We start from the raw sequence: 14,450 nt of genomic DNA on the forward strand, positions 1-14,450 counted from the left end.
TCCTATCCGCCGGCGTCAGGACAATGAAGAAAGCACTTCAGTGGTCTCGTCGCCACAAAAGTGCAAAGGAACTGCTTCTCCTCCATGACAATGCAAGGCTTCACACAAGTCTGTGCACTCAAGAGGATCGTACAAAACTTAATTTCAGTCTTCTTCCTCATTCACGCTACAGTCCGGATCTCCCACCTTCCGACTTCCATCTGTTTCGTCCAATGAAGGATGCATTCCACGGGAAGCAGTATGTGGACGGTGGGGAGGTTATTGATGCAGCAAGACGTTGGTTCCGAAGTCGACCAGTAGGGTGGCATAAGGCTGTCGCTTTGAATGGAGATTATGTTGAAAATTATGATATTGTAGCCAAAAGGGTGGCATATGGTGTATTGGAATCATGAATACAATCAACTTGCTTTCAGGGAAAAAAAATGTGTTGCCTTACTTATCGAACGCCCCTCATATATCTACGCTTAAAAAGATACCTCGTATACAGGAAGCAGGGGATGAACAAGAGTCATAGGATAACGAATGGGATCGATGCGGATCCTTTTCGCATTACAGCCTAATGAATGCCATCACTGCGACTTGTATGGCTTCTGCGGTAAATGACTGGCTCCCCGCTGCATTTTAACAAGGCATCAGCGACTGAAAGGGTCCGGTCCCGTCGCCTTTTATAACGGCCCGAGGTTCGCAGCGCTCGCAATGGCGCCTGGCCAGAGTAGGTCGCGGCCGACCCTCTCTTCGCTATTAATCCCAGGGGAGGGGTGGAGGGAGGGGGAGGGCGGTACGCAGAAAGCTGCGCGCCTTACCGGTGATTGCCGAGCGACCGAGCGGCTGAGAACGCGGCTCAGCGTAGGACTGAGTGGATCCGCGTGAAAAAGAAACTCCAGTAATGACGCTGTCGCCGGCCTGTGCCGTTCTGCCTCCAGCGAGTCAAGCAAAGACGCCGCGGCGGACGCCGGCGGAATAAAAGAATGACTCGCCTCCGCACCAAGAAATGCCGTCCGGTAACGATACGGGAAAGTAGCCGACATGGGCGACTGTGATCTTTTTTTTTTTTTCTATTTTTACATTTCGCATTTCGTCGTGATGAGACATTTTGGTAAAGACACTGGATTCGTGTTCAGCGATTTTCCTATTCACAGACGTCTGGATGAATGCAGGTATACACGGATAAATATACACCGCCCGACACGAAAGGTAAAACAGCTAGAAGGGGAGAATGGAACTAAATGAAACGTCACGGATTGACAGAATGTGTGACGTTATTTCAGACATTAGAAATCCGGGTCAAATTTACAGTGAATTTGGCTATACGATCATACTTATTGGTGTGATGTTGCATCGCCTCTGACCTAGATGCTTGCAATGATTCAACAGGAAAGGATGTCACAAAGCCATTGCATCGTCTTGTTGGTGCGTTTGCTGGTAAATGTATAGGGATAATGGTTTTAAATTGATATATTATGTAATTATTCGCTAAATTCAGTCAAAAATCTTACTGTCAAAGTATTCCAATGTGCTTAGAACATGGTCGGGGCACATAACACGCAATCTGACCCTAAATTGGAACTAATGGCTCCTGATACGTAATCTAACACTGAAAGGTTAAGGTTGCTCGAAGTGCAGTCTGACTTCAAAAACACAAGAACGATATCTGACTATCCAGTTAAATGGGCACCTGACATTGACTGTGAAAACAGTGGGAAGCAATTAATTGAATCTAATGCGCAATTTAGAGACGAGTCTGATAAAATGTTTCAAACGAACTGTATCGCAATCAAGTCAATAGCAAGTGCAAGTCTGAATCAGTATTTTAAACTGTATTAAGTGAACTTATTGAGCCCTAATTGCTGCTGTTTCACCATGGCAGCTTTTGAGATGCCGAAGCCTCAGATGGCTGCAAGTTGCAAAGTATTACGCCACGTGGTGTGAATTCACAACCTAATTTTGTCTGCTTTGGATCACGGCGGTAGACAGCTTCAAGAAAACTGGGGGAGAATAACACTCTCTGATTGATACACTGAAGTGCCAAAGGAACTGGTGTAGGCATACGTATTCAAACGGGCAGAATATATGTAAATAGGCAGAATACGGCGCTACGGTCGGCAACGCCTAGATAAGAGAACACCAGTTACTGCTGCTACAATGGCAGGTTATCAAGATTTAGGTGAGATTGAAAGTGGTGTTACAGTCCGCACACGAGCTATGGGACATAGCATCTCCGGAGTATCAATGGAATATGGATTTTCCTGTACGGCCATTTCATGAGTGTACCGTGAATCTCAGGAATCCGGTAAAACATCAAATCTCCGACATCGCTGAGGCCGGAATAAGATCCTACAAGATGGGGACCAACGACGACTGAAAGGAACCGTTCAGTGTGATAGAAGTGCAACCCTTCCGCAAATTGCTGCCGATTTCAATGCTGAGCCAGCAACAAGTGTCAGCGTGCGAACCATTCAACGAAACATCATTGATATGGGATTTCGGAGCCGAAGGCCCACTCGTGTACCCCTGATGTCTGCACAAAGCTTTACGCCTCACCTAGGCCCGCAAACATTGGACAGTTGATGACTGGAAACAATGCCAGGTCGGACGAGTCTCGTTTCAAATTGTATCGAGTCGATGGACGTCTACGGGTATGGAGACTACCTTATGAATCCATGGACCCTGCATGTCAGCAGGGGTCAGGCTAGTGACGGCTCTGTAATGGTGTGGTGCATGTGCGGTTGGAGTGATATGGGACCTCTGATACATCTAGATACGACTCTGACAAGTGACACGTACGTAAGAATTATGTCTGATCACCTGCATCCATTTATGTCCACTGTGCATTCCGACGGACTTGGGCAATTCCAGCAGGACAACGTGATACCCCACACGTCCATAATTGCTACAGAGTGTCTCCAGGAACATTCTTCTGAGTTTAAACACTGCCGCTGGCCGCCAAACTACCCACATATTAACATTATTGAGCATATCTGGGATGTCTTTCAACGTGCTGTCATAAGTGACCTCCATCCCCTCGTACTCTTACGGATTTATGGGCAGCCCTGCAGGATTCATGGTGTCAGTTTCTTCCAACACTACTTCAGACATTAGCCGAATCCTTTCCATGTCGTGTACCGGCTCCTCTGCGAGCTCTCGGGGGGCCTACACGGTATTAGGCAGGTGTACCGGTTTCTCTGGCTCTTCAGTCTATATTCAGATTGATTTATTTGTGGAGTTACTATCAGGAACAATAGTAACTGCACAAACTCCTGAGACAAGCTGTCCCACAGCTGTTGTGACCTTTATATTCTGGACACTGGCACTGAGATGGAACGTGTCCCACGCATCTGTCGCGGACTGGTCTTGATGGCCACGAGAGAACCTCATTATCACGCAGACAGTTCACAGAGACCCGCGCTATGTAGACGAGCATTGAGCTGATGAAAATTGCCACTACACTACTAGCACATGAGAGGTAACAATGATGATGGAGGACGTACATGAGTAGCGTTGCCCCGTCACGTTCCTTTAATCGCTGACAAACGTGACCTGAAGTAATACCCGATGATTCCACACCATGACGCCATGAGTAACACGGCTGTGCCTGTCCGAAACATTGGAAGAAATGGACCTCATCCGAAGGCCCCGCTATACTAGCCAACAGTGGTCACCAGGGGAGGTGCCGAACCGCGATTCTTAGCTGAACAGCAGGCCGCGGTGGCCGAGCGGTTCTGTGCGCTTCAGTCCAGAACTGCGCAACTGCTACGGTCGCAGGTTCGAATCTTGCCTCGGGCACGGATGTGTGTGATGTCCTTAGGTTAGTTAGGTGTAAGTAGTTCCATGTTCTAGGGGACTGATGACCTCGGATGTTAAGTCCCATAGTGCTCAGAGCCATTTTTTAAGCCTTCGCTGAACACAATGCATCCATGTGTCACGGCGCTACTCGAAAAAGCGGGAATTTTTGTCGTAGTATTGATGGCACCTCACATATGGGGCCCCAATTTCCTAGTCAGGCTGCAGTCCGACCGATGGAATGACACAGAATGTTGTAGTGAGTCCATTACTTCTCGGATGGCAGGCGCAGATGTGGAGGTGTTAAGGTGTGCTTGGTGCGCAATACGGCGATCGTCCCTTGGGTCATGGTTCATCAGAATCTTTGGGACAAGCATGTCTGCTACGCAGCCCAACATCTGTCACAGCCGCATTCGAGTGCCCAAGAAATCTGGATGTTGTACGAATCGATCAGCGAGAATTGCAGGTTCAGTTGGCTCTGAGCACTATGGGACTCAACATCTGAGGTCATCAGTCCCCTAGAACTTAGAACTACTTAAACCTAACTAACCTAAGGACATCACACACATCCATGCCCGACGCAGGATTCGAACCTGCGACCGTAGCAGTCGCGCGGTTCCGGACTGAAGCGCCTAGAACGACTCTGCCACCGTGGCTGGCGAGAATTGCATGTGTAATCGTTTACATAAACGCCGATGGGGCGCACGTGCAGAAGGTTACATAATATCCGACCTTGTCTTCCGGGTGTTGCATGTTTTTTGTTAGTACAGACATCTACATAGATGATCTACTGGATAGCGTCGGAAGCTCCAGAAGGCTTTTTGCAGACAATGCTGTTCTCTAAAGCTACGCTGCAATACCAGAAGACTGTAGCGAGATGCATAAAGACTTGTGAAGGATGGATAACTGGTGCAGCGGGTGGCAGGTGACCCTGTACGTAAGTAACTATAGTATACTGCACGTAAACGTGCGAAGAAACCCATTCCATTTCTCTATTGATGAAAACGATAAGTATCGTACAATACCTACCGGTATCTGATCAACCCATTCTAAAGTGCAGTGGTCACTCAAAAGAAGTATTAGGAAAAACAGAAGCCGGATTGAGATTCATTCGTACAATGACAAGCAAATATAATTAGTCCACGAAAGAGGTGACTTACAAAGCACTTGTTCTCCTGTTCTTGAGTAGTGGAAGATAGGAGTTCCTTGTAGATGTCTGAGGACATAATATCCTTATAGAAAGGAATAATCCACTAAATTACAGGCCCATATCGTTAACGTCGATATGCAGCACGATTTTGGAACATATATTGTGTTCAAACAGTATGAATTACTTGGAAGAAAACTGTCTATTGACACTCAGTCAACATGGGTTTAGAAAACATCGTTCCTGTGAAACACAACTAGCTCTTTATTCACATGAAGTGTTGAGTGCTACTCACAAGGGATTTCAGATCGATTCCGTATTTATGGATTACCTGAAGCCTTTTGACACTGTACCGCACAAGCGGATTGCAATGAAATTGCGTGATTATGGAATATCCTCTCAATTATGTGACTGGATTTGATTTCCTATCACGGAGGTCACAGTTCGTAGTAATTGACGGAAAGTCATGGAGTAAAACAGAAGTGATTTCTGGCATTCCGCAAGGTAGCATTATACAGCCATTGCTGTTCCTTATCTATACAAACGATTTAGGAGACAATCCGAGCAGCCGTCTTAGGTTGTTTGCAGGTGACGCTGTCGTTTAGCGACTGACAAAGTCATCAGAAGATCAAACCACATTGCAAAACGATTTAAAAAAAAAATATCTGAATGGTGCGAAAATTGTCAGTTGACCCTAAATAACTAAAAATGTGAGGTCATCCACATGAGTGCTAAAAGGACATCGTTTAACTTCGGTTACAAGATAGATCAGCCTAATCTAAAAGCCGTAAATTGAACTAAATACCTAGGTATTATAATTACAAACAACTTAAATTGGAAGGAACACACAGAAAACGTTGTGTGGAAGGCAAACCAAAGGCTGCGTTTTATTGGCAGGACACTTAGAAAATGTAACAGATCTACTAAGTAGACTGCCTACACTAAGCTTGACCGTCCTCTTTTAGAATACTGCTGTGCGGTGTGGGATCCTTACCAGATAGTACTGACGGAGTACATCGAAGAAGTTCAAAGAAGGCAGCACGTTTTGTACTATCGCGAAATATGGGAGAGTGTCACAGAAATTCTACAGGATTTGGGCTGGACATCATTAAAAGAAAGGCGTTTCTCATTGCGACGGAATCTTCTCACGAAATTCCATTCAGCAACTTTCTCCTCCGAATGCGAAAATATTTTGTTGACACCGACCTACATAGGGAGAAACGATCACCACGATAAAATAAGGGAAATCAGAGCTCGTACGGAAAGATATAGGTGTTCGTTTTTTCCGCGCGCTATACGAGATTGGAATAATAGAGAATTTTGAAGGTGGTTCGATGAACCCTTTGCCAGACACTTAAATGTGATTTGCAGAGTATCCATGTAGATGTAGATGTACCTTGTATAGCATTAAATAGCAGTCTGATGAGGCGTTGTATTTACGTGGAGAAATAAAGTGCCATCCAAACGGACAATTTTGTGTAGTATTTTGGGTACAGTTCATCAGTGACCCTAACAAAGGGGGACTAACAGAAGAAAGGGAGAAGAGTGACGCTTTTCTTCAAGGGTTCGATTATTCGGCACGAGAGAATACGAAGATGCTCAACAAACTCCAGTGGCACTCGCTGCAGGAGAAGGTTACAGTTGAAATTATGAGAACGTAGGTTCCATGTCTCGCGAACTGACCGCGACCAGAAAATGAACGAATTCAAAACTGAAACTGTTCCTCTCACGCGTCATTCGAGAGTGGAACGTAGAAGGAGGAAAATGATAGCGATGTCAGAGTACACTCCGCCACACACTATACGGGGGCTTCCGCAGGGTGGGTGCAGGTGCACGTCAGTTACTTTGTGGACAAGTGCTCTCTGTGATGCGGATATCCCCCGATGTCCGCGCTAATAATTACTTTCTGGTTAAAAGTTGATGGATAATGTCAGTTTTGCAATATTCGTCTATATGGATTCCATGCGATCGACAGTACAAATTATTATGTTTTCAAGCCAATATTTTTCACAACTCAGGACAGATTGCCAGAATGTTGGGTGGTGTGTACACAGTGTCCTGGGGGCCGGTAGATGTGTTCTTAGTTCCGTTCGCATTAACAACCGTCACTTACGCCATTACCAAAGACACAATCACAATAAAGTGACGCGAAGCTTATTCTAAAACTTTACGATCTGGAACCTTCACTCCGTTTTTTTATTTTGTTTGTGTTTCTCATACGACATAAATTTCTGACCTAAAGCATTACGACCACCTAACTAATAGCGTGTTGTTCCACCTTTCGGACGCAGTATACATAAGCAATCCTGCGTGCCACCGATTTGACATATTCTGGCAACCGACGGTGTCTCATATGTGTTCCATCGGTTTCGGATCAGGAGACGAAGACTTTAACATGATTTCATTGCTGGTAGCCTGGTGAAACAGAAAGTTATCCTACTTGAAACTGGCTTCGTCAATGGTGAAGTCATCAAAAAGGGATGTAAGTGGTCCTAAATAACTTTCATATAGTCCACAGTTGTCGTGGCACATTCGATTACTACCACAGGTCCTATGACGATTGTCTCCTGCTGCGTATCACTGCCATCATCGGCCTCATCCGTAGCGCGGTGGGTGTTTGGAGCAGATGTTCGCCTGGATGAAGGAGTACACGGATGCAGCCATCGACCTGGTATAACAAGAAACCTGATTTATCCGACCACGCTACACCTTTCCGTTGATGTACGGTCCAATCTGTCGTTTCCACTCCAGGCCTGGACGCCCTACATCTTGTCATTTCATGTTGTCGCACGGTACAGGTGGTATCACAAGGTTTGGACGAAGGTTTGGTATGTGTGAAGCAATCGGATCTTGACGACAATTTGAGCTTAGTCTACTAAGTTATCTTTAAGACACTGAGAGGGAGAAAGTCTCCTTGGATGCCTGTCACAGGTGAATTTACAACGGAGAGGCGAAATTGTTGGCTTCGTTGGAAGTGGCTGAGGGTGCGAACACTTAACGATTGAATTTAAGAACGATTTATTTCACAATAGTTTACCGTTGTTTGGAGAAGTGTCTAAAATGCCTTTACTTCTTTCCAAACCACCCGGGTTCCCGGGTTCGAGTCCCGGCGGGGTCAGGGATTTTCTCTGCCTCGTGATGGCTGGGTGTTGTGTGCTGTCCTTAGGTTAGTTAGCTTTAAGTAGTTCTAAGTTCTAGGGGACTGATGACCGTAGCAGTTAAGTCCCATAGTGCTCAGAGCCATTTGAACCATTTTTTTTTCCAAACCAATGCGTTCACCCTACCACTTTTCATGTGTGTCACTTCCAGCAATTCCCAGCTACTCAGTTGTAATTTTTACCATCAGAGACGAGCGTTTCGCTTGTAACAATGCATAATCATATAAAGTATATTTAATATATCATGAAGATTCATTTCAGCGCACACTCCGCTGTAGACAGAAAATCTCATTCTAGCATAATCATATAGTTTAACCACAATGAGGCACACTCAAGAGAAATTTCTCGAACATTCTGGCTGTATGCCTTTGTCCGCTAGTCAGCTTGGTGTCCGAGGGTGTAGTCCTGGTCTAGCCACCGTTTCCTCAGCAGCATGTCAAAAAGTCTGACTTCATACGGAGCACTGCCCGACTTCTGACGGCGACCTGACACCACGTCTTGTGCATTGCCTTAATGTTATTCGTAATACATGTTCTTTGCTTTCCTCACAGCCATGCCAATTCTTACATTACTACAGTTCGATAGCCCCGACGAGCTACCAATTGTTACATCGTCCTCCAGTCTCCACAAATGCTCATAACCATACCACGAGAACAACAGACAAGCTTCGAAGTTTCCCAGGCTCGACGCCATAACAATCTGCCCTTTGTCAAAGTCGCTAAGACGTCTACATGGTGCGGATAGTGACAACTGACTCTGAATAAAGAAAAGTGTGAAGTTAATCACATGAGTACTAAAAGAATTCCACTAAATTTCGATTACGCGATAAGTCACATAAATCTGAAGGCTGAAAATACAACTAAATACTTAGGAATTACAATTAAAAATACCCTAAATTGGAACGGTCACACAGATAATGTCGTGGGTAGAGCAAACCAAACACTGAGATTAATTGGCAGAACACTAAGAAGCTGCAAAAGGGCTACTAAAGAGACTGCTTACACCACGCTTGTCCGACGTATTCTGGAATAATGCTGTGCGTTGTGGATCCGCATCAGGTGAGATTGACGGAAGACATCGAAAAAGTACAAAGAAGGGCAGCTCGTTTTGTATTATGGCGAAATAGGGGAGATAGTGAGGTGGCAGTCATTAAAACAAAGGCGTTTTTCGTTGCGACAGGATCTTCTCATGGAATTTCAATTACCAGTTTTCTCCTCCGACTGCGAAAACATTGTTGGCATCCGCCGACATAGGAAGAAATGATCATCACAATACAATAAGAGAAATCAGGGCTTACACAGAAAAATATAAGTGCTCGTTTTTCCCACGCGCCGCTGGAGAGTGGAACAGTAGAGAGCTTGAAGGTTGTTCACTGAACCGAGCGGGGTGGCGCAGTGGTTAGACACTGGACTCGCATTCGGGAGGACGACGGTTCAATCCCGCGTCCGGCCATCCTGATTTAGGTTTTCCGTGATTTCCCTAAATCACTCCAGGCAAATGCCGAGATGGTTCCTCTGAAAGGGCACGGCCGACTTCCTTCCCAATCCTTCCCTAATCCGATGAGACCGATGACCACGCTGTCTGGTCTCCTTCCCCAAACCAACCAACCAACCTTGTTCACTGAACCCTCTGCCAGGCACTTTATTGTGAATAGCAGAGTAATTACGTAGATGTAGATGTATTGTCAATGAAGTTACCCATGAGCAGCCCGTTGCGTCCTTCTAATGATTCCCCGGTGTGGCCGAGCGGTTCTAGGCGCTTCAGTGTGGAACCACGCGACCGCTACGGTCGCAGGTTCGAATCCTGCCTCGGGCATGGATGTGTGTGATGTCCTTCGGTTAGTTAGGTTTAAGTAGTTCTAAGTTCTAGGGGACTGATGGCCTCAGATACTAAGTCCCATAGTGCTCAGAGCCATTTGAACCATCTCTGCTTCGATTACATACTTTTCTCACTTCATGACATTTCTGCAACTCCATGAGTCTGAATTATGTCTCACAGAGCACCATTTGGCTAATCATTGTAAATAATGCGTGATACAAATGGGCAAATCAGTGAATTTCTAAACACTTTTGTTTAATATATGTGCAAGTAGCCAACGGCCTTGCCACAGTTGTGGCACTAGTTCCCGTCGGATCACGCAAGTTAAGCCCATAGCTAGCACTTCGATGGGTAACCGTCTCGGTCTGCCGAGAGCTGTTGGCAACCTGTGTGCAGGCAGCCATTTTGAGGCCAGCTGAGGAGCTATTTGATTGGGAAGTACAGGCTCTGGTCACGAAGGCTGACAACGAGCGGGAGGGTGGTATAGTGACTCCAGGTCCTTCCGTATCACATCAGATCGGAACGCATGCGACAGATTTCGTCGCCTAGTGTGTTCCAAGACGCCGCGAACAAAAACGGGAGTCTTCAGGGGCTTATGTCTCGGGTTCTATTGGTGATAGGTAGGTAGGGTCAACTATGTTGGATAACTCTTGGGCTATAGACCACTTGTATATCCAACATAAAGATCGTCTTATTGGCACTATCATATAGTATATGGTTGAAGTGTGAATATTGTACACTTCCTCCTGCTTACGAAAATGGAGCAAATAGGCTGGTTCTTTTTGTATTTGAGGTGATCTACGACGGTCCTTAAGGGGCTTAAAGATGCTCTATTAGTTCTTGGGCGGATCCTTAGAAACCCCCTCCCCCATAAACCGTTTTTACCCATTTTTCAGTTACAAAATCGACTGTTTGTACAGAAAATGGCCAAAAAATTTTCCGATATATTCCTAGGATCCCGATCTCTAGTAACCTTGAAATATTCTTCATGCCCTCATCCATTTCCGAGACGCAGATTTTAAAGTTTACCCCAGTTCTACACTTAAAATACGCGCTCAAAATCCGGTATGAGGCGAAATCTAAGTAATAAATAACAGCAGAAAATTTCTCAAATTTTAACGGTAAATGGATGTCATTTTTACGACATAATTCTAGGATCCCGATCTTGAACAGTCTTCAAAATTTTCTTGATGTCTTTATCCATTTTCGAAACACAGAGGTTGAAAGATACGTTATTTCTAAACGTAAAGCACGCACTTAAAATCTCGTGTAAGCCGAAAACGTAGTTTATAAAGTGACGTAGCGAGGAGAAATATGCTGTAAACTGTCTTTGTTCTCATCCCATGTTGTAGTAGTAAATCACGCGCAAAATTTTTGTGCACGCAAAATCCGTATTTAAATTTCACATAAGTAAACTATCAAAATTGTATTTACTAATTAAGTTGTTTCCTTAAGAGCGGCATGAGCTGCTGTAGCAGGGAAAAGGAGGGAAGCAACGAAACATTCCTCCTATCGGAGTACAATAAAGACGAATATGCGCCTTCATTCTATTTTCCTCACCCTCTTTAAAAGGTTTCCTAAAAATTTCTGGCATGTGGATATAGTCTCGCTTTTTATGGTGAGAAAGAAGGATGCAGTGGCACTGGGAAAGAGACGGAAAAGTAATAAATACTGGAAAGTAGCGGGTAGTGATGGCAAAAGAAGGAGAAAATGAGGCAACGGCAGTGTGAAAGAGTGGCTGTTGAGCGAGGTTGACAGTGACAGAACAGTGCTGTGAGAAGAGTGATGGACAGAGTGCCAGCAATAGAGAAATAAAGAGAAGGAGATAAGGGAAGTTGGTGAGAACCAGTGGTAATGAGAGTCTTTGACGATGACAACAAGGAAGAAAGGAACAGTGACAGAAAATACAGGAGCAGTGGAGAACTTGCAGTAAGAAAGAGCAAGGAGGAGAGAGACAGTAGCAGTAGTAGGCCAGAACGAATGAGATTGTGGCTGCGGGACAGGAGAGAGTGACAGAGAGACACATACACATAATTACAGTGAGTTGGGCTGAATGAGTGTGTGAGAAATGGAAACTGTGAGTGGATGGGAACGAGCGACTTACTGCGATGGACTAATAGGCGAATTACGCTTACGCGGGATTGTGAGAGTGAGAGATGAGCTGCGTGTTAAAAATAATGCGAAATATTCGCATTCCCAAATTTTCTGGTACAGAGCAAGGCACAATGAGCCAGCTGGTACGCACTTTTCAGTCAATTATATTCGCCGTTTTTACGCTCCGAGCCGACCGGAGTGGCCGTGCGGTTCTAGGCGCTACAGTCTGGAACCGAGCGACCGCTACAGTCGCAGGTTCGAATCCTACCTCGGGCATGGATGTGTGTGATGTCCTTAGGTTAGTTAGGTTTAATTAGTTCTACGTTCTAGGCGACTGATGCCCTCAGAAGTTAAGTCGCATACTGCTCAGAGCCATTTGAACCATTTTTACGCTCCGACGGGAGCATCTTTCCACTGGTAACGAAATTTGAGGAGGATGACACGGTGGTCGGTCGTTACTGATGGGCACGCCAGAGCCTGTGAAAGAATTTACGTTTACATTTCCGTTCCTTATGCTCATTGTTCCTTACGACATGGGTCATTATTTTGTAATCACAGGGTATGTAGATACTTCGTTATGGGCACGGTAATATACAGAGGGAAAAAAAAGCGATAGGTGCTTTAGGACTGTGGAATGACCATCATAGTGGTTCGAACGCCATCGACCGCTCACCGCAACAGGCAAAAATTATCTTCGCCGCAGGACGATTTGCAAGTAAACGAGATTTTTATTTATTACTCCCTACGCCTTTCACCGCACTTCTGGATTCGGCTAGTCGAGTTAGTGCCGTTTATTACGTTTCTGAAACCCTGTTTAGCAGCAAACGTAGTTATTCGAACCGGTTGTGAGGGACGGGGGTGGCTGCGGCATCGGCGGGAGCTTTTATTCTGGCTGAGGCCGCCAACAATGCAATTATCCGCGCCCGCCGTTTGAGCGAGTGCGGATATTCGGCGGCGCGACGTAGAGGCCACGAGGAAGGGGGGGGCGGGGCGGGGGGGTTGACGGCGAGGGGTCAGGGGGCGGCTCACGGCAAACAAGGTGGCGAAGAAGTGGCAGGACGGTGGGGGTGATGGGGTTGACGGGGTAGGTGGGGGGAGGGGTGGGCTTAACGACGCGCGAGATTAGATGCTCCCTCCTGGCCGGCGCAGGTAATTTGGGCGCTCGGGCGGCAACGGCGAGGCGACTTCTGATTGAACCCTAACGACGCGGCCCCAGTGTACACGCCGCAGGCAGAAGCGCACGCCGGAGGCTGTTGGGAAGGCTCTGAAGCACGCGACATCAGAGAAGCAGCTCTTGAGAGCACTTATCGGGAGTGCCAGCTGGCTGTACGTATCTCTCTGGCTTAACCGATGGCTGTCGAAACGAGAGCTCTCTCCAAGCGCCTTGAGCGAGTCTTCATTACCTTGAATATCAAGTGGTAATGCAAGTGAGATGCAAATGGCGATGCACGAGTATAGCCGGTTTGTTAGCGTCTGCGTCCGGTCTCAGCTTTCTCCGTAGGCAGTTTGCTTACCAAGTCGTTGCTCCTTTCTTTGCTCCTCGCGACACCTCTCGAAAAAGCTTCTTTTAATACAGACTTATGGAACCATTGCCGAAATTTACACAGATTTGGACATTCTCTACATCATAATTTTCTAGAATGATATTTTCACTCTGCAGCGGAGTGTGCGCTGATATGAAACTTCCTGGCAGATTAAAACTGTGTGCCGGACCGAGACTCGAACTCGGGACCTTTGCCTTTCGGGGCAAGTGCACTACCAACACGCCCCGTCGTCACAGCTTCACTTCTGCCAGTATCTCGTCTCCTACCTTCCAAACTTTACAGAAGCTCTCCTGCTTGGGTAGATCAGTTGGTAGAGCACTTGCCCTCGAAAGGCAAAGATCCTGAGTTCGAGTTTCGGTCCGGCACACAGTTTTAATCTACCAGGAAGTTTCATATCAGCGCACACTCCGCTACAGAGTGAAAATTCATTCTGGAAACATCCCCCAGGCTGTGGCTAAGCCATGTCTCAGCAATATCCGTTCTTTCAGGAGTGCTAGTTCTGCAAGGTTCGCAGGAGAGCTTCTGTAAAGTTTGGAAGGTAGGAGACGAGATACTGGCAGAAGTGAAGGTGTGAGGACGGGGCGTGAGTCGTGCTTGGGTAGCTCAGTTGGTAGAGCACTTGCCCGCTAAAGGCAAAGGTCCCGAGTTCGAGTCTCGGTCCGGCACACAGTTTTAATCTGCCAGGAAGTTTCATCATAATTTTCTACAGAGCCATTAATATTCTCAGAAAAAAGAAAAGAATGCAACACAAAAGAATTATCCGAATCCGACGGAAATCGGCACATGTAATATACAGTTAAACGAACAATTACAAATTCAGAAGAACTGGGTGATTTATTGACGAAAAAGAGCTTCATAAATCTTCCAAGTCAGTAACGCGTTGGATCACTTCTAGCCCTTATAAAAGCA

Source organism: Schistocerca americana, chromosome 2 (assembly GCF_021461395.2).
Source record: "Schistocerca americana isolate TAMUIC-IGC-003095 chromosome 2, iqSchAmer2.1, whole genome shotgun sequence".
NCBI classification, from domain to species: Eukaryota; Metazoa; Arthropoda; class Insecta; order Orthoptera; family Acrididae; genus Schistocerca; species Schistocerca americana.